The sequence below is a fragment of the Oncorhynchus clarkii genome, chromosome 21 (genome assembly GCF_045791955.1).
Source record: "Oncorhynchus clarkii lewisi isolate Uvic-CL-2024 chromosome 21, UVic_Ocla_1.0, whole genome shotgun sequence".
NCBI classification, from domain to species: domain Eukaryota; kingdom Metazoa; phylum Chordata; class Actinopteri; order Salmoniformes; family Salmonidae; genus Oncorhynchus; species Oncorhynchus clarkii.
In genome coordinates this window covers 30453909-30479963 of record NC_092167.1, presented here as the reverse complement: position 1 = coordinate 30479963, position 26055 = coordinate 30453909, and the positions used below count along the sequence as shown (strand labels likewise).

The 26055-nt window shown below is 43.9% G+C and overlaps 1 pseudogene; it reads left to right on the top strand.

Moving 5' to 3' along the window:
* Window positions 1-1723: 1723 nt before the first annotated feature.
* LOC139379183 (Fc receptor-like protein 5) lies at window positions 1724-26017 on the top strand (annotated as a pseudogene).
* The last annotated feature ends 38 nt before the right edge of the window (window positions 26018-26055 follow it).

The following is a 26055-nucleotide window of genomic DNA, read 5'->3' as shown; positions in this document are numbered from 1 at the left end:
GCTAAACGACTACCGCCCCGTAGCACTCATTTCCGTCATCATGAAGTGCTTTGAGAGACTAGTCAAGGACCATATCATCTCCACCCTACCTGACACCCTAGACCCACTCCAATTTGCTTACCGGCCAAATAGGTCCACAGACGATGCAATCTCAACCACACTGCACACTGCCCTAACCCATCTGGACAAGAGGAATACCTATGTGAGAATGCTGTTCATCGACTACAGCTCAGCATTTAACACCATAGTACCCTCCAAACTCGTAATCAAGCTCGAGACCCTGGGTCTCGACCCCGCCCTGTGCAACTGGGTACTGGACTTCCTGACGGGCCACCCCCAGGTGGTGAGGGTAGGTAACAACATCTCCACCCCGCTGATCCTCAACACTGGGGCCCCACAAGGGTGCGTTCTGAGCCCTCTCCTGTACTCTCTGTTCACCCACGACTGCGTGGCCACGCACGCCTCCAACTCAATCATCAAGTTTGTGGACGACACAACAGTGGTAGGCTTGATTACCAACAACGACGAGACGGCCTACAGGGAGGAGGTGAGGGCCCTCGGAGTGTGGTGTCAGGAAAATAACCTCACACTCAACGTCAACAAAACTAAGGAGATGATTGTGGACTTCAGGAAACAGCAGAGGGAACACCCCCCTATCCACATCGATGGAACAGTAGTGGAGAGGGTAGTAAGTTTTAAGTTCCTCGGCGTACACATCACAGACAAACTGAATTTGTCCACCCACACAGACAGCATCGTGAAGAAGGCGCAGCAGCGCCTCTTCAACCTCAGGAGGCTGAAGAAATTCGGCTTGTCACCAAAAGCACTCACAAACTTCTACAGATGCACAATCGAGAGCATCCTGTCGGGCTGTATCACCGCCTGGTACGGCAACTGCTCCGCCCACAACCATAAGGCTCTCCAGAGGGTAGTGAGGTCTGCACAACGCATCACCGGGGGCAAACTACCTGCCCTCCAGGACACCTACACCACCCGATGTCACAGGAAGGCCATAAAGATCATCAAGGACAACAACCACCCGAGCCACTGCCTGTTCACCCCGCTATCATCCAGAAGGCGAGGTCAGTACAGGTGCATCAAAGCTGGGACCGAGAGACTGAAAAACAGCTTCTATCTCAAGGCCATCAGACTGTTAAACAGCCACCACTAACATTGAGTGGCTGCTGCCAACACACTGACTCAACTCCAGCCACTTTAATAATGGGAATTGATGTAAAATATATCACTAGCCACTTTAAACAATGCTACTTAATATGTTTACATACCTTACATTATTCATCTCATATGTCTACGTATATACTGTACTCTATATCATCTACTGCATCTTTATGTAATACATGTATCACTAGCCACTTTAAACTATGCCACTTTGTTTACATACTCATCTCATATGCATATACTGTACTCGATACCATCTACTGCATCTTGCCTATGCCGTTCTGTACCATCACTCATTCATATATCTTTATGTACATATTCTTTATCCCTTTACACTTGTGTGTATAAGGTAGTAGTTTTGGAATTGTTAGTTAGATTACTTGTTGGTTATTACTGCGTTGTCGGAACTAGAAGCACAAGCATTTCGCTACACTCGCATTAACATCTGCTAACCATGTGTATGTGACAAATAAAATTTGATTTGATTTGATTTGAGAACACTGACATAGCTGTCTTGCAGGAAATCATGCACAGAACGAGCAGTATGGCTGGTGGCATTGTCATGCTGGAGGGTCATGTCAGGATGAGCCCGCAGGAAGGGTACCACATGACGGAGGAGGATGTCGTACCTGTAACGCACAGCATTGAGATTGCCTGCAATGACAAGCTCAGTCCGAGGATGCTGTGACACACCTCCCCAGACCATGACGGACCCTCCACCTCCAAATCGATCCCGCTCCAGAGTACAGGCCTCGGTATAACGGTCATTCCTTTGATGATAAACGCGAATCCGACCATCACCCCATGGTGAGACAAAACCGCGACTCGTCAGTGAAGAGCACTTTTTGCCAATCTATCTATCAATGTGCTTGGTGAGTGCAATATGAAACAAACTGCACATTTTGATGTCCAACCACAAGCTCTGATCTCGTCAATTCAGGTCTCTATTCTTGTTCCATCCTAGTGTCTTCGAAAAATGAGGAAGGAACTAGTGTGTGGCAATGTAGCCAACCATAAGAAGAAGTTGATCAAAATGTATCAACGGCTATTCTAATTTCTGTCTTTGTACATGTCTCTAGAATCTTTCTCTGTTTTTCTCTGTGACGGCGTGGAGGGGTTTGTCAGAACGACTGTAGTTATAGAGAAAGTCACTTGTCTGTGGGAACAGAATGGAGCACACCTTGTTCTGTTTGCTACTATGTAAGTACTGAGTTAGTGTTTGTATATGAAATCTTATTACCTGATTTACTAAGAATTTAAGGGAAAAAGGAATAGGACATTAATATAAATGGTCTTTTATCCCTTATTGAGAACATTGCAAACGCTTAGTAAACAGCACTGAAAGGAAATTGCAGCAAATATGGTGTAGGAATATATGAAGCGAGAGTGAGTGACCACTTTACCTTGATGTTGTATCTCCATGGGAGCTTTTCTAGCTGATGCCATGCAGACCTGGTTAGCGTGGTGATGTGCATTTAACCAGGTCATCACTCAGGAACTAAAGAGTGGTGTTAAATCAGCGGTTGCAAAATGTGCTGTCAATGACAATGAATATATAAAATGCAATATTTGTTGGATGTGTTGTAGTATTATTGTAAATGGTTGAGGGTTCCTTCACTACAGTTATAGTAAACTGTGCTAAAAAGTTAATGAGTGGTGTTTTGGATCTCTGTACTCTCTCTGGGAAGTCAGTGCCATTTATGGGAAGTCAGGTGCCAACATGTGAAGTCAGTGGACATTTCAAGCTGCAGTATGTAATCGAAAATACCACAAAATTGTCAGCCTGTGCTTGTTGTGGTATACGGCTGAGGGATGGGGCTAAAGAAATTAATTAATCTACATTGTTTACAATCATTGTAATAAAATAACCATATTATAGGTTATGATGGGATAAGACAGTTGTACTAAGCTAATGAGGGAATTCAAAATTCTACTCTTCAAGAATAAATGGCTATGTTTCATTTAAAAGTGCAAAAAATCTTTTAAAGATTTGTACCTTTAAAATAAAGTACATTATGGATTTGGTAAACAGTGACATGAATATGGCATGCTATTTATTTCAAGCTAATATTGGAATATTGTGACTTTCTTTGTTGCAGTGCTGAGTACACACATCTACTCTGGACACTCTGACGATGACGATGGTAGTTATTTGTACACTTGATCAAGCCTTCATCTCTTGATGCTTCATCATATTTCTTTGTTTGTGATTTTTTAAATGTGCTTTTGAGTGTTAACATGTTAACAAATAACAAATAACATGTGTAAAGTAATTGTTTCATGCTGGTTTTATTTTGTGCAGAACAGGCAAAGGCTGTTCTGACCAAACACCCCAAATCCTCCCAGATATTCAGTGGAGAATCTGTCACTTTCAGATGCAACATACAGAGGGGAGAAGTCACTGACTGGAAATACACATGGCGCAAGGATGGTGTAGACTTCCTCAGTAGGAAGCATGAATATGAGATCAGTGAGGTTAAGATTTCAAACAATGGTGACTACAGGTGTCTGGGTACACATATTGATCAGAAGAAGCATTCTAAGTGGAGTGATGCTGTCAGACTGACAGTGACAGGTAAGTCATCTTATCTCTCATTCACAACAGTGCCTCCATGCCCATAACCACTTGACATTGGGCTCCATTTTAATGAGGCTATTTCATCATTTTAAAAAGGTCTGCCTGCAGTGGTTGCTCCACTAAAGGTTTTGCGATTATGCTGCGGTACTTCAAGGTAATTTGTGGTTTAGTACGGTACCCTGCGTCACGACTTCATTGCTCCAGACCAGCGCAAGGGGGAGTTAGAGCACTGTTTATGCTTTTGGGTCCAACTGTGTCTCTAACTGGCAATGAATGGGCGACATAAACCTAAATAGAAACTGATAATTGTTCACGACTTCGGTGTTGCTTACCAAAACTGTTACACTATGGTTTTTATTATTTTATTTTGTTAGGATTATTTTGCTCTTACTGTAGTAGTTTAGGCCACTCCCGACCAGTCACATTGTACACCTCCTGAGTGGCGTAATGGTTTAAGCCACTGCATAGCAGTGCAAGTTGTGTTGCTATAGATGCTGGTTCAATACCTGTGCTGTCCTTGACTGGGAGAACCATGAAATGACTAGGTTTTTGGTTTCTCTCCCTCTAAAAACATAAATAAATCATTCTAAATAACAAACTGGCTTTATTTACACATTAGTAACATTGTCTCAACCCATATTCAAGAATGGCCATTTTCTCGCTCATTTTACATTATTTGAAAACGAAAAAATCTCCAAAATATCGGTATTTTCCAAAATATTGTTATTTTTTAAACAAAGTGATTATTATTAATTTAGAATGATATAAAAGCCCCATGGATATTCTCACATATATATTATTAACCCTGTTATAGGACAATACATATTCGTCATATTGGTCATGGTGGTCATATTGGTCATGGCTACAGAGTGGCACACAATGGGATTACCTTGCAGTTCTCCAGCTGTATCTATTGAAAGTGAACGAGGTTCAAGGCACGAGGGCAGGGGGCACTGGATGGGCCGGAGAGCCCCACCAAAAGATGGACCTAGCCAATGAGGAAGGGAGATGGACAATGGACCCCCACCACACGACACTGGGTAGCACAGAGCAACACTAGGGAACTAGGGAAATGTTCCCACAAACAATGTAACTAATAATGGCATCTTTATGCTTTCGTTAATAAAAGAATGAAAAAAATACTCTTTCAAAATGCCAATGTTTATTTAGATATGGATCCAAAATGAATTACTATGGGATTAAATATCACTGAATTACAGATATCCTCCAATCCTCTATACAGTGGGGCAAAAAAGTATTTAGCCAGCCACCAATTGTGGAGGTTCTCCCACTTAAAAAGGTGAGAGAGGCCTGTAATTTTCATCATAGGTACACTTAAACTTTTTTTTAAATCAAGAAAATCACATTGTAGGATTTTTAATGAATTTATTTGCAAATTATGGTGGAAAATAAGTATTTGGTCAATAACAAAAGTTTATCTCAATACTTTGTTATATACCCTTTTTTTTGGCAATGACAGAGGTCAAACGTTTTCTGTAAGTCTTCACAAGGTTTTCACACACTGTTGCTGGTATTTTGGCCTATTCCTCCATGCAGATCTCCTCTAGAGCAGTGATGTTTTGGGGCTGTTGCTGGGCAACACGGACATTCAACTCCCTCCAAAGATTTTCTATGGGGTTGAGATCTGGAGACTGGCTAGGCCACTCCAGGACCTTGAAATGCTTCTTACGAAGCCACTCCTTCGTTCCCCGGGCGGTGTGTTTGGGATCATTGTCATGCTGAAAGACCCAGCCACGTTTCATCTTCAATGCCCTTGCTGATGGAAGGAGGTTTTCGCTCAAAATCTCACGATACATGGCCCCATTCATTCTTTCCTTTACACGGATCAGTCGTCCAGGTCCCTTTGCAGAAAAACAGCCCCAAAGCATGATGTTTCCACCCCCATGCTTCACAGTAGCTTTGGTGTTCTTTGGATGCAACTCAGCATTCTTTGTCCTCCAAACACGACGAGTTGAGATTTTACCTAAAAGTTATATTTTGGTTTCATCTGACCATATGACATTCTACCAATCTTCTTCTGGATCATCCAAATGCTCTCTAGCAAACTTCAGACAGGCCTGGACATGTACTGGCTTAAGCAGGGGGACACGTCTGGCACTGCAGGATTTGAGTCCCTGGCGGCGTAGTGTGTTGCTGATGGTAGGCTTTGTTACTTTGGTCCCAGCTCTCTGCAGGTCATTCAGTAGGTCCCCCTGTATGGTTCTGGGATTTTTGCTCACCGTTCTTGTGATCATTTTGACCCCACAGGAGCCCCAGATCGAGGGAGATTATCAGTGGTCTTGTATGTCTTCCATTTCCTAATAATTGCTCCCAAAGTTGATTTCGTCAAACCAAGCTGCTTACCTATTGCAGATTCAGTCTTCCCAGCCTGGTGCAGGTCTACAATTTTGTTTCTGGTGTCCTTTGACAGCTCTTTGGTCTTGGCCATAGTGGAGTTTGGAGTGTGACTGTTTGAGGTTGTGGTCAGGTATCTTTTATACTGATAACAAGTTCAAACAGGTGTCATTAATTACAGGTAACAAGTGGAGGACAGAGGAGCCTCTTATAGAAGAAGTTACAGGTCTGTGAGAGCCAGAAATCTTGCTTGCTTGTAGGTGACCAAATACTTATTTTCCACCATAATTTGCTAATAAATTCATTAAAAATATTACAATGTGATTTTCTGATTTGTTTTACTCATTTCGTCTTTCATAGTTGAAGTGTAACTATGATGAAAATTACAGGCCTCTCTCATCTTTTTAAGTGGGAGAACTTGCACAATTGGTGGCTGACTAAATACGTTTTTGCCCCACTGTACGTAATTATTGGAGGAGAGTCACGTCATATTTTTCGATATACTGTAGGCCTACCATGGGCGACATGAGTCACACTAGTGTTGAGTAATGTGCTGTAAAAGGGGTGTAGGTCTTATTTATTTAAAGAGTATATTGAAGTTAGAAGCAATATGATTTGAAGCAATAGCCTACAACTATTTTAGCACCGTTTCGCACTGCTCTGAGAAAAGCATGGGGACTGGTCTTGATAAATCAATGACATTTTTATTTTTACTGAATCTCCTTTTGGGTATTGGTTAGACTACAATTACGGTGTAGAAATGTTATGCTCTTAGTGTAACCTTTATTAGTAGGCAAGTCAGTTATTAACATTTTGGTGACAGTATTTTCACATCCGGATGAAAAGCATGCCCAAATTCAACTGCCTGATACTCACTCCCAGAAGATAAGATATGCATATTATTATTAGTATTGGATAGAAAACACTCTGAAGTTTCTAAAACTGTTTGACTCATGTTTGTGAGTATAACAAAACTTATTTAGCAGGCGAAACCCAGAGGACAAACCATTCAGATCTCTTTTTTTGAGGTTACTCTTTTCAATGGGGTTTCATTGGGAATCCAGATTTCTAAGGGACCTACTTGCAGTTCCTACCGCTTCCACTGGATGTCAACAGTCTTTAGAAATTGTTTGAGGTTTTTTCTTTGTGTAATGAAGAAGTAGCCCTGTTCAGAATGAGGGTCACTTCAAGTGTACTGTTAGATAGAGGCGAGTGACCAGAAAGCTAGCTACAGTTTGTTTTCCTCCTGAACACAGATCCTCCCGTCTTCAATTTTATCGATTATTTACGTTAAAAATACCTAAAGTTGTATTACAAAAGTAGTTTGAAATGTTTTGGCAACGTTTACAGATATTTTGTAGTCACGTTGCGCATGTTGGAACAGGTGTTTTTCTGGATCAAACACGCCAAATAAATTGACATTTTGGATATATACAGATGGAATTAATCGAACAAAAGGACCATTTGTGATGTTTATGCGACATATTGGAGTGCCAACAAAATAAGCTCGTCAAAGGTAAGGCATGAATTATGTTTTTATTTCTGCGTTTTGTGTCGCGCTGCAGGGTTGAAATATGCTTTTCTCTCTTTGTTTACGGAGGTGCTATCCTCAGATAATAGCATCGCTTGCTTTCGCCGAAAAGCCTTTTTGAAATCTGACATGTTGGCTGGATTCACAACAATTGTAGCTTTAATTTGGTATCGTACATGTGTGATTTCATGAAAGTTAGATTTTTATAGTAATTTATTTTAATTTGGCGCTCTGCATTTTCACTGGCTTTTGGCCAGAGAGGTTATATCCCAGAGAGGTTAAGAAATAATTTACAATTTACAATTTACAAGGACAGCCTACTCCTGAACCCCAGTCTCCAGCGTGCCCGCACGACAAGGGGATTCTTTAGCTAAATAGCCCAGTATGGTAGCCTACTCCTGACCGCCACGTTGTACAGCGCCATATTTTCCGATCCATACTAACGAAAACCCAGAGGGTTTTTTGTTTTTCTTTGAATAGAGACACAATAATATTAATCAAATTAATCCTAAACTCTAAAATTAATTGGAAAGGTAGATACAAATGATTTGTTACATTGTGGTTACAATAAAGAATGTAAACAAGATGCTGTGTTTTTACTTACAGTAGTGATGGACTGCTGGTGGCATTTTGAAAACAGGTTTTCAAACACTTGTAGCCCGATTAGCAGGACAATAGACTCTTTATAGCCCGGTTACTGTAGATGTGAACACCCCCCTACCTGCAATGTATTCGATGCTTAAGTACTCTGAAGTGTTACATTTCTAACTCAAAACAGCAATACAGTATTTCTTCATCAACGTCTTTATGCTTTCGTTAATAAAATAACTTGAAAAAAAGACATTCAAAATGCAGATGGTTATTTAAACTACATTTTAGTTGCACTTCCACCCAGCTCCAAGACCCTCCACTTCTCCTCCTTTGTCTCCCCAACCTGCTGCCATTCCCCCAGTGCTCTCTTCCTCTCTTTCTCTGTGTGTGTATGTGATTGTGTGGGCGGAGACAAGTGTGGTGGAGGCAGAGCAGATCCCCACCAGCTGCAACCTGTTCCATAATCAAGACCTCTACAAATACTCAGCCATGCCACATCCACACTGCCAGATCGTAACCTCTGCTCAGTCAGTCTGCGTTTTTAGCCGTTTGTTCCTGCATAGATCGTGTTTTCGTGTTGTGCCTGTTTTCCCTTGCCTGACGCTGGGAAAACAGTTTTATCTGCTCTGACTCTGGTCCCTGTCTCTAGTCTCATGTCTAGTCAGTCCTGCTACCCTGTCCTGGACCCCCCACTCTTCAGCTTCCTTGGATTCCTCTCCGGACGTGCTTACCCAACCTCATCCCTCGCTCCAGCCTCAGCCTACCTAACCTTATCCCAGTCTTCTTGTCTGAGTCTGCTCTTGGGTTCACTTGCTCCACTCTGCATAACAGCCTGGGCCTGCAGGAAGCAAAGTTCTTTGTTTGTCAGACGAATCATCACATCGAAACTACAGAACAGTACAAAACAAGCGAACACACATGGTTAATGTTCTGAAAAACCCCCGATATATATATGTATATAAAACATGTCTTACCGAGCTTTTCCATAAGTCCATGCAAGTTTCTTCAACTGTCTTTTGACTGTGATTATAGTGATGTTGGTGTTGCCATCGACTCATTCAGTGAGTCGATGTCTTGAATAGTCTCGCTGGAAACGGGATACAATGTAAAAATGTGCAGCACATGGTTAAGATTTATTTATGCATTATTTTTTAGCATTATTAGGCCTATTTTTCAGTATTGTCGCCTACTGTACCTGTTCATATGCCACTGTAATCGATGGGGGCTTAGGGCTGTACCATTCTGCTCATCTGATGAAGGTGCACATGGATCAGATTCAAACTTTTAAGACCGAGATCGAGTCATTGAAGACAGACCAGCAGAAAGATAAATATTATGTGAGGGCAAAGATACGGGCGACAGCTGATGCATTGGTCCAGAGCCAGGCGGCATTGGCGGAGAGTCAGGCGGAGAATGGCGCGTTGAAGAGGGCGTGGAACAAGATGGAGTCACAATCCATGCCAGGCACACCTGTGAGCTCTGGAACTCCATATCTGACAGGGAGAGTCAACATACCTGGCGGGTTCATCAGGTCGTCGGTTCACCCTGACATTTCCATTCCTCTTCAGACAACAGAACTTGATCAACTGCTCACCAGGCACAGCAAGGGCCGTCCGGACCGTTCTGCTGTTCTGCTATAGCCTAATAAACACATGCAGATGGCTTATATCTTGCTTTAAATGTTTTATTATCCAAATGTACAGTACTGTATATCTTCATCTGCATCTTTATGCCTTTGTTAATGAAATAATGATAAAAATACTCTTTCAAAATGCCGATGTTTATTTAGATATGGATACATAACAAATTACTATGGTAATAAATATTACTGAATTACAGAAATATTGGAACAAAGTTGTCTAATGAAGGTAAACAAATAGTTGCTTACAGGACAATACTCTTTCAAACACACATGGTCACGTCATATAGCGCCATTATGGCTATTAGCAGGTAGCTGGACAATAGGCTTGCCTAAAAGGAGGGTAGAGGGAGAATTCTATCGTCAAATGTATTTCTTAGTTAGGTTGGCCGTGATTGGTTGCAATTTCAGTTTAATCCATCAGAAAAGACAAAACGAATAATACATCAAAAAGTATTATTATTACTATGTATCACATCTGACCGTGATTGGGAGTCCCATAGGGCGGCGCACAATTGGCCCAGCGTTTCTCTGCCTCTAAAAACAGAAATAAATGTTTTGGCCTTTGGCCTTTTATTCAGATTACAATCGCTCACTTTAGTTTTTTTGAAAACAAAATAACCTCCAAAATGTGGATATATTGAAGCAACATCTCAAGACATCAGTCAGGAAGTTAAAGCTTGGTCGCAAATGGGTCTTCCAAATGGACAATGATCCCAAGCATACTTCCAAAGTTGTGGCAAAATGGCTTAAGGGCAACAAAGTCAAGGTATTGGAGTGACCTCAATCCCATAGACAAATGTGTGGGCAGAACTGAAAAAGCGTGTGCGAGCAAGGAGGCCTACAAACCTGTTACACCAGCTCTGTCAGGAGGAATGGGCCAAAATTCAGCCAACTTATTGTGGGAAGCTTGTGGAAGGCTTCCTGAAACGTTTGATCAGAGTTAAACACTTTAAAGGCAATGCTACCAAATACTAATTGAGTATGTGTAAACTTGTAACCCACTGGGAATGTAATGAAAGGAATAAAAGCTGAAAAAAATCATTCTCTCTACTGTTATTCTGGCATTTCACATTCATAAAATAAAGTGGGGATCCTAACTGATTTAAGACAGGGAATTTTTACTAGGATTAAATGTCAGGAATTGTGAAAAACTGAGTTTAAATGTATTTGGTTAAGGTGTATGTAAACTTCCGACTTCAACTGGACCTTTACCAACACCGCTCTGTATTTTTTTACTTTGTGCTTCAAATCCTATTGCTTCTAACTTCAATATGTTCTTTAAATAAATAAGACATACACCACTTTTAACAGCACATTACTCATGTGGGTGTTATGGTGAGTGAATGAGGACCCAAAAGCGAACTAACTTAAACAGAGCTTCTTTAATAACCAAACATAGGTAGGCTCAGATAGACCGGCAGATTCCGACAGGACAGGACAAGGTTACAGCAAACATGACGATAGTCTGGCTCAGGCATGAAACACAAACAAGAATCCGACAAGGACAGGAACAGAAACAGAGAGAGATATAGGGTCCTAATCAGAGGGAAAAAGGGAACAGGTGGGAAACGGGGTGAATGGGTAGTTAGAGGAGACAAGGAACAGCTGGGAGAAAGCGGGGGAGAAAAGGTAACCTAACAACGACCAGCAGAGGGAGACAGGGTGAAGGGAAAGGACAGAGACAAGACACAACATGACAGTACCCCCCCACTCACCGAGCGCCTCCTGGCGCACTCGAGGAGGAAACCTGGCGGCAACGGAGGAAATCCTCGATCAGCGCACGGTCCAGCACGTCCCGAGAGGGAACCCAACTCCTCTCCTCAGGACCGTACCCCTCCCAATCGACAAGGTACTGGTGACCACGGCCCCGAGGACGCATGTCCAAAATCCTGCGGACCCTGTAGATGGGTGCGCCCTCGACAAGGATGGGGGGGGGGGGGGGGGGACGACGAGCGGGGGCGCGAAGAACGGGCTTAATACAGGAGACATGGAAGACCGGGTGGACGCGACGAAGGTATCGCGGAAGAAGAAGTCGAACTGCGACAGGATTAATGACCCGAGAAATACGGAACGGACCAATGAACCGCGGGGTCAACTTGCGAGAAGCCGTCTTAAGGGGAAGGTTCTGAGTGGAGAGCCAAACTCTCTGACCGCGACAATATCTAGGACTCTTAGTTCTACGCTTATTGGCAGCCCTCACAGTCTGCGTCCTATAACGGCAAAGTGCAGACCTGACCCTCTTCCAGGTGCGCTCGCAACGTTGGACAAAAGCCTGAGCGGAGGGGACGCTGGACTCGGCGAACTGAGATGAGAACAGCGGAGGCTGGTACCCGAGGCTACTCTGAAAAGGAGATAGCCCGGTCGCAGACGAAGGAAGCGAGTTGTGGGCGTATTCTGCCCAGGGGAGCTGTTCTGACCAAGACGCAGGGTTGCGAAAAGAAAGACTGCGTAAGATGCGACCAATAGTCTGATTGGCCCGTTCTGCTTGACCGTTAGACTGGGGGTGAAAGCCGGAAGAGAGACTGACGGAAGCCCCAATCAAACGGCAAAACTCCCTCCAAAATTGAGACGTGAATTGCGGACCTCTGTCCGAAACGACGTCTGACGGAAGGCCATGAATTCTGAAAACATTCTCGATGATGATTTGTGCCGTCTCTTTAGCAGAAGGAAGCTTAGCAAGGGGAATGAAATGAGCCGCCTTAGAGAACCTATCGACAACCGTAAGAATAACAGTCTTCCCCGCTGACGAAGGCAGTCCGGTGACAAAATCTAAGGCGATGTGAGACCACGGTCGAGAGGGAATGGGAAGCGGCCTGAGACGGCCGGCAGGAGGGGAGTTACCGGACTTAGTCTGCGCGCAGACCGAACAAGCAGCCACGAAACGACGCGTGTCATGCTCCCGGGTGGGCCACCAAAAACGCTGGCGAATGGAAGCAAGCGTACCCCGAACGCCAGGGTGGCCGGCTAACTTGGCAGAGTGAGCCCACTGAAGAACGGCCAGACGAGTAGGAACGGGAATGAAAAGAAGGTTCCTAGGACAAGCGCGCGGCGACGGAGTGTGAGTGAGCGCTTGCTTTACCTGCCTCTCAATTCCCCAGACAGTCAACCCGACAACACGCCCCTCAGGGAGAATCCCCTCGGGGTCAGTGGAGGCTACTGAAGAACTGAAGAGACGAGATAAAGCATCAGGCTTGGTGTTCTTAGAGCCCGGACGATAAGAAATCACGAACTCGAAACGAGCGAAAAACAGCGCCCAACGCGCCTGACGCGCATTAAGTCGTTTGGCAGAACGGATGTACTCAAGGTTCCTATGGTCAGTCCAAACGACAAAAGGAACGGTCGCCCCCTCCAACCACTGTCGCCATTCGCCTAGGGCTAACCGGATGGCGAGCAGTTCGCGGTTTCCCACATCATAGTTACGTTCCGACGGCGACAGGCGATGAGAAAAATACGCGCATGGGTGGACCTTGTCGTCAGAGAGGGAGCGCTGAGAAAGAATGGCTCCCACGCCCACCTCTGACGCGTCAACCTCGACAACGAACTGTCTAGAGACGTCAGGTGTAACAAGGATAGGAGCGGATGTAAAACGATTCTTGAGGAGATCAAAAGCTCCCTGGGCGGAAACGGACCACTTAAAGCACGTCTTGACAGAAGTAAGGGCTGTGAGAGGAGCTGCCACCTGACCGAAATTACGGATGAAACGACGATAGAAGTTCGCGAAGCCGAGAAAGCGCTGCAGCTCGACGCGTGACTTAGGGGCGGGCCAATCAATGACAGCTTGGACCTTAGCGGGATCCATCTTAATGCCTTCAGCGGAAATAACAGAACCGAGAAATGTGACGGAGGAGGCATGAAAAGTGCACTTCTCAGCCTTCACAAAAAGACAATTCTCTAAAAGGCGCTGGAGGACACGTCGAACGTGCTGAACATGAATCTGGAGTGACGGTGAAAAAATCAGGATATCGTCAAGGTAAACGAAAACAAAGATGTTCAGCATGTCTCTCAGGACATCATTGACTAATGCCTGAAAGACAGCTGGAGCGTTAGCGAGGCCGAAAGGAAGAACCCGGTATTCAAAGTGCCCTAACGGAGTGTTAAACGCCGTCTTCCACTCGTCCCCCTCCCTGATGCGCACGAGATGGTAAGCGTTACGAAGGTCCAACTTAGTGAAAAACCTGGCTCCCTGCAGGATCTCGAAGGCTGAAGACATAAGAGGAAGCGGATAACGATTCTTAACTGTTATGTCATTCAGCCCTCGATAATCTATGCAGGGGCGCAGAGACCCGTCCTTCTTCTTGACAAAAAAAAACCCCGCTCCGGCGGGAGAGGAGGAGGGGACTATGGTACCGGCGTCAAGAGCTACAGACAAATAATCCTCGAGAGCCTTACGTTCGGGAGCCGACAGAGAGTATAGTCTACCCCGGGGGGGAGTGGTTCCCGGAAGGAGATCAATACTACAATCATACGACCGGTGTGGAGGAAGAGAGGTGGCCCTGGACCGACTGAACACCGTGCGCAGATCGTGATATTCCTCCGGCACCCCTGTCAAATCACCAGGCTCCTCCTGTGAAGAAGAGACAGAGGAAACAGGAGGGATAGCAGACATTAAACATTTCACATGACAAGAGACGTTCCAGGAGAGGATAGAATTACTAGACCAATTAATGGAAGGATTATGACAAACTAGCCAGGGATGGCCCAAAACAACAGGTGTAAAAGGTGAACGAAAAATCAAAAAAGAAATGGTTTCGCTATGATTACCAGAAACAGTGAGGGTTAAAGGTAGCGTCTCACGCTGAATCCTGGGGAGAGGACTACCATCCAGGGCGAACAAGGCCGTGGACTCCCTTAACTGTCTGAGAGGAATGTCATGTTCCCGAGCCCAGGTCTCGTCCATAAAACAGCCCTCCGCCCCAGAGTCTATTAAGGCACTGCAGGAAGCTGACGAACCGGTCCAGCGTAGATGGACCGACAAGGTAGTGCAGGATCTTGAAGGAGAGACAGGAGTAGTAGCGCTCACCAGTAGCCCTCCGCTTACTGATGAGCTCTGGCTTTTACTGGACATGAAGTGACAAAATGACCAGCAGAACCGCAATAGAGACAGAGGCGGTTGGTGATTCTCCGTTCCCTCTCCTTAGTCGAGATGCGGATACCTCCCAGCTGCATAGGCTCAGCTCCCGAGCCGGCTCGTTCCAGCCACTGGAGGCAGCAAGAGTGCGAAACTCAATAGAGTAGTCTGTTATGGATCGATTACCTTGACATAGGGAAGACAGGGCCCTGGAAGCCTCCTCCCCAAAAACAGATCGATCAAAAACCCGTATCATCTCCTCCTTAAAGTCCTGATACTGGTTAGTACACTCAGCCCTTGCCTCCCAGATTGCCGTGCCCCACTCACGAGCCCGTCCAATAAGGAGAGATATGACGTAGGCGACACGAGCAGTGCTCCTGGAGTAAGTGTTGGGCTGGAGAGAAAACACAATATCACACTGGGTGAGGAACGAGCGGCATTCAGTGGGCTCCCCAGAGTAACACGGCGGGTTATTGATTCTGGGCTCCGGAGATTCGAAAGCCCTGGAAGTGGCCGGTGGATCGAGGCGGAGATGGTGAACCTGTTCTGTGAGGTTGGAGACTTGGGTGGCCAGGGTCTCAACGGCATGTCGAGCAGCAGACACTTCCTGCTCGTGTCTGCCTAGCATCGCTCCCTGGATCCCGACGGCTGAGTGGAGAGGATCCGAAGTCGCTGGGTCCATTCTTGGTCGGATTCTTCTGTTATGGTGAGTGAATGAGGACCCAAAAGCGAACTAACTTAAACAGAGCTTCTTTAATAACCAAACATAGGTAGGCTCAGATAGACCGGCAGATTCCGACAGGACAGGACAAGGTTACAGCAAACATGACGATAGTCTGGCTCAGGCATGAAACACAAACAAGAATCCGACAAGGACAGGAACAGAAACAGAGAGAGATATAGGGTCCTAATCAGAGGGAAAAAGGGAACAGGTGGGAAACGGGGTGAATGGGTAGTTAGAGGAGACAAGGAACAGCTGGGAGAAAGCGGGGGAGAAAAGGTAACCTAACAACGACCAGCAGAGGGAGACAGGGTGAAGGGAAAGGACAGAGACAAGACACAACATGACAGTGGGACTCATGTCGCCTATGGTAGGCCTACAGTATATCGAAAAATATGGCGTGACTCTCGGCCAATAATTACATATAGAGGATTGGAGGATTCTAAACTAAAACCAAAAGCTGCCTCATTGGTCTCCCGGTGGCGGCTGGCACGGGTATCGAATCTGAATCTGTAGGTTCGATACGTAGCGTTCTTTACGAAAGACTGTTAACTGATTGGTACACTAATAGCATTTGTCTTCATTTAACTTAATAATAATACAAACAATATATACAGTACCAGTCAAAAGTTTGGACACACCTGCTCATTCCAGGGTTCTTCTTGATTTTGACTATTTTCTACATCGTAGAATAATTGTTAAAAGTGAATTTGTGGAATTTCTTTCCATTTAAATACGTTTGAGCCAGTTGTGTTGTGACAAGGTAGGGTTGGTATACGGAAGATAGCCCTATTTGGTAAAAGAGCAATTCCATATTATGGCAAGAACAGCTCAAATAAGCAAAGAAAAACGACAGCTCACCATTACTTTAAGACACGAAGGTCAGTCAATACAGAACATTTCAAGAACTTTGAAAGTTTCTTCAAGTGCAGTTGCAAAAATCATCAAGCGCTATGATGAAACTGGCTCTCATGAGGACCGCCACAGGAAAGGAAGGCCCAGAGTTTCCTCTGCTGCATAGGATAAGTTCATTAGAGTTACCAGCCTTTGAAATTGCAACCCAAATAAATGCTTCACAGAGTTCAAGAAACAGACACCTCTCAACATCAAATGTTTAGTGGAAACTGTGTGAATCAGGCCTTAATGGTCAAATTGCAGCAAAGAAACCACTATTATAGGACAATAAGAAGAAGAGATAATAATAAGAAGAGACTTGCTTGGGCCAAGAAAGACGAGCAATGGACATTAGACCAGTGGAAATCTGTCCTTTGGTCAAATGAGTCCAAATTTGAGATTTTTGGTTCCAACCACTGTGTCTTTGTGAGACACAGAGTAGGTGAACGGATGATCTCCGCATGTGTGGTTCCCACCGTGACTCATGGAGGAGGAGGTGTGATGTTGAGGGGGTGCTTTGCTGGTGACACCCTTTGTGATTTATTTAGAAATCAAGGCACACTTAACCAGCATGGCTACCACAGCATTCCGCAGCGACACGCCATCCCATCTGGTTTGGGCTTAGTGGGACTATCATTTATTTTTCAACAGGACAATGACCCGACACACCTCCAGGTTGTGTACGGGCTATTTTACCAAGAAGGAGAGTTATGGAGTGCTGCATCAGAAGACCTGGCCTCCACAATCACCCCACCTCAACCCAATTGAGATGGTTTGGGATGAGTTGGACCGCGGAGTGAAAGAAAAGCAGCCAACAAGTGCTCAGCATATGTGGGAACTCCTTCAAGACTGCTGTAAAAGCATTCCAGGTGAAGCTGGTTGAGAGAATGCCAAGAATGTGCAAAGCTGTCATCAAGGCAAAGAGTGGCTATTTTGAAGAATCTAAAATCTAAAATATATTTAGATTTGTTTAATACTATTTTGGTTCCCGCATGATTCCATGTATGTTATTTCATAGTTTTCAAGTCTTCACTATTATTCTACAATGTAGCGAATAAAGAAAAACCCTTGAATGAGTAGGTATGTCCAAACTGTTGACTGGTACAATACATAAACTATATAGTTTATGTATTCATTTGTTATCACGCATGTATCCAGATGTTTTGATATTCTGCTTTTTGTTTTCTTAGCTCTTCCTGAAACTACACTGACCGTACATCCAAACCCTGCATACACTGGAGAGACAGTAACTCTGACGTGTTCAGTCGGCAGTGGCTGGAACTATACATGGTACAAAGACAACACTAAGAAAGTAGTGACCTTCTCTGGCAGACACACTACAACATGAACCACCTTCACCATCAGGAGAGCTTCTGATTCTGACCAGGGTTTCTACTGTTGTCAGGGAGAGATCCAGTCCAGATCCATATCATCCATCATCAGTGATCCTGTCACAATCACTGTGAAAGGTGAGTTACTTTACTTAGTTTTTTATCATACAAATGGACACTTTATATTGAGTCACTCAATGGTCTGTGTGGTCGATGTGTCCACATGAAATGGTCTGTGTGTCCATATGAATGTAAAAAAGTATAGTTACGGTACTAACTACAGAAGTCAGAACACTTTTGTAATGGCACCGTAGAAGATGGCTGCCGATTTTGTCTCTTAGGGGGAGCATTTTCACTTTTGGATGAATAGCGTGCCCAGACTGAACTGCCTCCTACTCTGTCCCAGATGCTAATATATGCATATTATTATTACTATTGGATAGAAAACACTCTGAAGTTTCTAAAACTGTTTGAATGATGTCTGTGAGTAAAACAGAACTCATATGGCAGGCAAAAACCTGAGAAGTAATCCAAACAGGAAGTGAGAAATTGATTTTCAAAACAGTGCCTATTGAAATCCCAGTGAGATATGAATGAGGTTGCACTTCCTAGGGCTTCCACTAGATGTCACAGTCTTCAGAAACTGGTTTGAGAATTCTACTATAAAGGAGGGGCTCATAATAGCTCTTTGAGTGAGTGGTCTGGCAGAGAGCCTCGGTCTCATGATGCGCACTCCCGACAGAGTTTGCTATCGTTCCAATGCTTTTCTTCAGACAATGAAATTCTCCGGTTGGAACCTTATTGATGATTTAAGTTTTAAAAATCCTACAGATTGATTGCATACATCATTTGACATGTTTCTACTGACTGTAATGGAACTTTTCAAGTTTTTGTCTGGAGGAAGTGCTCGCGCCTCATGAAGATGGATTATTGGGCTGAACACGCTAACAACAAGTGGCTAAATGATGGGCTTTATGGAACTTTATGGAACAAATCAGTAATTTATTGTCGAACTGTGTTTCCTGGGAGTGCCTTCTGATGAAGATCATCAAAGGTATGTGAATATTTATAGTGTTTTTTCTAGCTTCTGTTGACGCCAAAATGGCGGATATTTCTTTGGCTGGATTGGGCTCTGAGCGCCGTTCTCAGATTATGCTTTTTCCGTAAAGTTTTAAAAAATCTGACACAGCGGTTGCATTAAGGAGAAGTCTATCTTTAATTCTGTGAATAACACTTGCATCTTTTATCAATGTTTATTATGAGTATTTCTGCAAAATCACCGGAGGTGTTGGAATCAAAACATTACTGCACGTAGCGTGCCAATGTAAACTGAGATATTTGGATATAAATATGCACATTATCAAACAAAACATACATGTATTGTGTAACATGATGTCCTATGACTGTCATCTGATGAAGATCATCAAAGGTTAGTTATTACTTTTATCTATATTTCTGCTTTTTGTGACTCCTATCTTTGGCTGTAAAAATGGCTGTGTGGTTTTTTGACTTGGCTATGACCTAACATAATCATATGTTGTGCTTTCGCTCTAAATATATTTTTTAATCTGACACCATGGGTAGATTAACAGGATGTTTGTCTGTCATTTAATGTATTGGACTTGTTAATGTGTGAAAGTTACATATTTCCAAAAAATATTTTTGAATTTCACGCACTGCCTTTTCAGCGGAATGTTGTCGAGGTGTTCCGTTAGCGGAACCCCTGCCCTAGAAAGGGTAACCGTGCTATTTTGTTTGTTTTTCACATTGTTTGTAACTTTTTTGTATGTAATGTTGCTGCTACAATCTCTTATGACCGAAAACAGCTTCTAGACATCAGAACACGATTACTCACCTTGAATTGGGCAAATCATTTTTCTTTAATGAGTCGGACGAGAAGGATTTACTCCAGGCACCCGAACAGGCCCTCATCCCCGTCATTTGCAGGAGAGAGAGATGGAGATTTCACTGAAGGAGATCGGAGTGCCTAGTGAGGATCAGGTACTGTTAGCCAACGTACAATCGTTGGAAAATAAACGGGATGAACTAAAAGCTGAGATATCCTACCAACGGGACATTCAAAACTGTAATATCTTATGTTTCACCGAGTTGTGACTGAACGACGACATTAATAACATACAGCTGGCAGGTTATACACTCTATCGGCAGGATTGTCTTACCAGCAGCCTCTGGTAAGACAAGGGGTGGCGGTCTATGTGTATTTGTAAACAACAGCTGGTGCACGATATCTAAGGAAGTCTCTAGGTTTTGCTTGCCTGAGGTAGAGTATCTCATGATAAGCAGTAGACCGCACTATCTACCTAGAGAGTTTTCATCTGTATTTTTCGTATCTGTCTGCATACCACCACAGACCGATGCTGGCCCTAAGCCCACCATGAACAAACAGGAAAACGCTCATCCTGAGGCGGCTCTCTTAGTGGCCGGGGACTTTAACGCAGGAAAATTAAATCAGTTTTACCTAAAAATACTCTAGACCACCTTTACTCTACACACAGAGATGCATACAAAGCTCTCCATCACCCTCCATTTGGCAAATCTGACCATAATTCTATGCTCCTGATTCCTGCTTACAAGCAAAAATTAATGCAGGAAGCACCATTGACTCGATCATTAAAAATGTGATCAGGTGAAGGAGATGCTAAACTACAGGACTGTTTTGCTAGCACACACTGGAATATGTTCCGGGATTCTTCTGATGGCATTGAGGAGTACACTACGTCAGTCACTGGCTTCATCGATAAGTGCATTGAAGACGTCGTCGCCACAGTGACTGTACGTACATACCCCAACCAGAAGCCATGGATTACAGGCAACATCCGCACCAAGCTAAAGGGTAGAGCTGCCGTTTTCAAGGAGCGGAACTCTAACCTGGAAGCTTATAAGAAATTCTGCTATGCCGACGAACCATTAAACAGGCAAAGCGTCAATAGAGGACTAAGATTGAATCGTACTACACCGGCTCCGATGCTCGTCGGATGTGGCAGAGCTTGCAAACTATTATAGACTACAAAGGGAAGCACAGCCGAGTGCTGCCCAGTGACACAAGCCTACCAGATGAGCTAAATAACTTATATGTTCGCTTCGAGGCAAGTAACACTGAAACATGCATGAGGGCATCAGCTGTTCCGGACGATTGTGTGATCACGCTCTACGCAGCCGATGTGAGTAAGACCTTTAAACAGGTCAATATTCACAAGACCGCAGGGCCAGACGGATTACCAGGACGTGTACTGCGAACATGTGCTGACCAACTGGCAAGTGTCTTATTTATGTACTTAGAGACTCGAAATTGAGCTCAAGTGCATCCTGTTTCCATTTATCATCCTTGATGTTTCTACAACTTGATTGGAGTCCATCTGTGGTAAATTAAATTGTTTGGACATGATTGGAAATTTGAAAAGGTACACACCTGTCTATATAAGATCCCACAGTTGACAGCGCAGAGCTCAACGGAATTGTCCGTAGAGCTGCGAGACAGGATTGTGCCGAGGCACAGATCTGGGGAAGGTTACCAAAAAATGTCTGCAGCAATGAAGGTCCCATCAACAAAGTAGCCTCCATCATTCTCGAATGGAAGAAGTTTGGAACCATCAAGACTCTTCCTCGAGCTGACCGCCCGGCCAAACTGAGCAATCAGAGGAGAAGGGCCTTGTTCAGTGAGGTAACCAAGAACCTGATGGTCACCCTGACAGAGGTCCAGAGTTCCTCTGTGGAGATGGGAGAACCTTCCAGAAGGACAACCATCTCTGCAGCACTCCAGGAATCAGGCCATTCTTGTAGAGTGACCAGGTGGAAGCAACTCCTCAGTAAAAGGCACATGACAGCCCGCTTGAAGTTTGCCAAAAGGCACTTAGAGGACTCTCAAACCCTGAGAATAATGATTCTCTGGTCTGATGAAACCAAGATGGCACTCCAGAATACCAAGCGTCACAACTGGAGGAAACCTGGCACCATCCCTAAGGTGAAGCATGGTGGTGGCAACATCATGCTGTGGGGATTTTGTTCAGCGGCAGGGACTGGGAGACAAGTCAGGATTGAGGGAAAGATGAACGGTGCAAAGTACAGAGAGATCCTTGATGAAAACCTGCTCCAGAGCACTCAGGATCTCAGACTGGGGCAAAGGTTCACCCTCTAACAGGACAGTGACCCTAAGCACACATCCAAGACAACGTAGGAGTGGCTTCAGGACTCTCTGAATGTCCTTGAGTGGCCCAGCCAGAGCCCGGACTTGAACCCGATCAAACATCTCTGGAGTGACCTGAAAATAGCTGGGCACCGATGCTCCCCATCCAACCTGAAGAATCGGAGATTACTCCCCAAATACAGGTGTGCCAAGCTTGTAGCGTCTTACCCAAGAAGAATTGAGGCTGTTTTCTGTTGTGGAAATTCTAATAAATAATGACAAGGTCAATCACCAATCAGGATATTACTTTATTCAAACCTTATTAATAAGGGAACACAGAGCAATTGCTTCTACAATAATGAGGCTGGTCAACTCAACACTCCCAAGTGTTGTGGCTAGCAGCTCTAACACAAAGAATACAAAATACATTTTATAGCAAGTCTCCATGACAAACAACAGATGTATGGAATGGGTCACAAGGTGAGACTTGATATATGATCAAGGAGTATCCCCCAGCCAGATAGTATTTGTTATGAAAACTGTTCTTATTGTACAGAGCTTAGGCCCCTAAGACGAGGCTCTGATCTCGTCCCTGGTACAGAAACACCAACTACTTATAGGGCTTAAATCAATTGTAGTCCTGAGGCGAGTGAGCCTCTGGGTCATACACTATCCCAGGATAGGTGTAACATCAGAGATGACGTACAATAGTTCCAGACACTACCCCACACAACTTGTCTCAGACCGTATCTCCTCCAAGGCCAAAGGAGGGAGTGACTGGCACACAGACAAGTATTTTTTTCCTAGTATTTTTATAGTATGAAAACGTTCCAACAACAGCTAAATCTATGGATATTACCAAGCATGTTTCCAGATCTTTAAATTATGCTCTTTTCTCACAGCCCTGCCCAAAGCTACACTCAACATAACACCAAAACCTGCATACACTGGAGAGACAGTAACTATGACGTGTTCAGTGGGGTCTGACAGTGGCTGGAGCTATACATGGTACAAAGGCAACACTAAGAAAGTAGTGACCTTGTCTGGCAGACACTTGACAACAGGAACCACCTTCACCATCAGTAGTGCTGCTGAGTCTGACCAGGGTCTCTACTGGTGTCAGGGAGAGACCCAGTCCAGATCCATATCATCAATCATCAGTGATCCTGTCACTATCACTGTGAAAGGTGAGTAATTGTGTGTGTGTGTGTGTGTGTGTGTGTGTGTGTGTGTGTGTGTGTGTGTGTGTGTGTGTGTGTGTGTGTGTGTGTGTGTGTGTGTGTGTGTGTGTGTGTGTGTGTGTGTGTGTGTGTGTGTGTGTGTGTGTGTGAACATCACTGTATATGTCAGCAATCTGATGACCAGATCTTGGTAAGTCAGACAGTTCAGACTGCATACGTATGTTCAGAAATGACAATTTATGATATGGTCATGTTGTGGAAAATTCTGATCAACATTATTTTACATTCTAAGCTATGTGATAATGTTTATTTTCTGTGTTGTGTCTGTGCAGAGAGACCTGCGGCTGTTCTGACCCTCCAACTCAATTGGCCCCAGATTTTCAGTGGAGAGACTGTTACTCTCAGATGTGACATACAGGGGGGAGAAGAGATTGAGTATGCTTTTTATAACAGTGGGAAGTTGGTCTACACCAAAACAGAGCCTGAGTACAGAATCGATCCTGCAAAGAATGGTTTATATACCTGTGAAGGTCTTCAGAAAAGAAATGGCTTAAAACACTCCCAGACAAGTAATGATATACAATTAACTGTGTTAGGTAAGTCTGTTTTTATGGGATTGCAAAAGAAAGAGACAGAATAGTGAGAAAAAAGACATAAGGAATGAGGTCATATAGCAGACAGTGAGATCAATGATCAATTATATTTAGATTTTAGGGTAAGGTACTATACCATAATAACAAAATGGGTAATTATTTTATCTTAAATTATTTGAACATTTAACTAATTTAATCGTGTCATTATCCTTTGTAACAGATCAACCCCAAGCTGTCCTGAGTGTCTCTCCTCAGTGGCTGAACCCTGGAGACTCTGTTACTCTGAGCTGTGGGGTTAAAGAGTCATCTACAGGCTGGAGGTTCTTCTGGTACAGAACTGTTCCCTACACAGCTGGGTTACTCTCCCTGTCAGATAGGTCCTACTCTGTAGAGCCTCTATCTGGCAATGGGACTAGTGAAGACTCCTACACTCTGATCCCTGCTGGTCCTAGTCACACAGGAGGATATGTGTGTAGAGCTGGAAGAGGAGACCCAGTTTATGACACACTCTACAGTAAACCTCAGTTTCTCTGGTCAGGAGGTAACTAACTGCATTGAAACTGCATTTAATCATACTTAAGTCCCCCTCATGTGTATATATAACTATAATTTGACTCTGTCACTCTTTGTTTCAGAGCCGCAACCTTCGGTGTCTCTCAAAATGAAACCTAACAGAACTCAACACTTTACATCAAAGTCTCTCTCACTAAGCTGTGAGGAGAAGGGGAACACTATTGGATGGAAACTGAAGAGATACAGAGAGAAAGCAGTGGAGTCAGAGTGTGGCTCTATCTGGGGATCAATAGCAGGATCCAAATGTACCATAATGTTTATATTCTCATGGGACAGTGGAGTGTACTGGTGTGAGTCTGGATCAGGAGAGTACAGTAATGCTGTCAACATCACAGTGGCTGGTACGTCTATTGTCCAACATTCACTAACACTTTCTTACATTACAATGTATGATAATGATGTTTAATTCTGTAACTGAATGGTTGCATTTCATAGAATACAAGCTCATCAGATGTTAATATATTGTGAGTGATTACTCCAGATTTACAGTTTTATTGATATATTATGTTACACAGTTGGCCATCTGATCCTGGAGAGCCCTGCCTATCCCATAACTGAGGGAGACTCTGTGACTCTACGCTGTACACATAGATATCAGGAAACAAACCCAATACCGAAGGTTGATTTCTACAAAGATGGAGTACTCATCAGGAATGAGACCACAGGAGAGATGACCATCCCTGCAGTGTCCAAGTCAGATGAAGGCTTCTATAAGTGTAAATCTAATAAAGCAGAGTCACCAGAGAGCGTGGTGAGAGTGAGAGGTGAGAAAATAATAATGATCACATTACATTTTCATCTCTGGTCATCAGAGATTTGTAGTGTTAAAAAGCATACTCCAGGTTTGGAGTTGCAAGCTCAGACTGGTCATCTGATCTCAAGTCAGTTGCCAAATATATATAATGTATCTACAGAATTGTTTCACTTTGTCCATTTGTTGTTCTCTCTCCAGGCGTAACTCCTGGACCCTCTACATCAGACCCAGTAGGAGTGGTTGTGGGCCTGGTTGTTGCTAGTGTTCTACTGACCATTCTCCTGGTACTGCTGTGTCGATATAAAAATGCCAAAGGTGAGACTTTTATAATTTCTCATTAAACTTTTTTGTTCATGTTTAGGAGAAAAAAATTCTAATTGCAAAAGTTCAAAACATTAATGACCTGATATAATAGTATGCATTTCTCATTACAGATTCCTGTTGCAACAGGACATTCTCGTGAGTACACCTGTCTTTCAACTATGTTCCTTTTCATACAGTAAAATATAATCTGTGTGTTTCATGACTATCTCTCTCCCTGTAAGGCTCCCCCAGCCCCAGAGCACCAACCAACAGGACCAAGAATCTACCCAGGGACGGGCTCCTGATCCTGGGTATACACGTATGCAGCATGGTCAGTCTCTCAGTCCAGACCACTGTCTCTCTCCCCTCTCTGTAATTTCACACACTAACTTTTCACCATTCACTTTGTATACAACATGCTACTGTACTTTAAGTCCCTAGACAAGCTGAGGGAAAACCAACACATTCATCTTTCTATCTGTTCTTTGACCAACAGGTGGCGCTAACATCTACGATACAATCACTCCCCCAGACAATAATGACAATGGTATCGTATACTGTATGTTACGTTTAGCATGAATACAGTATAGAGTTGTTGTTGCACTAAGTAGAGATAT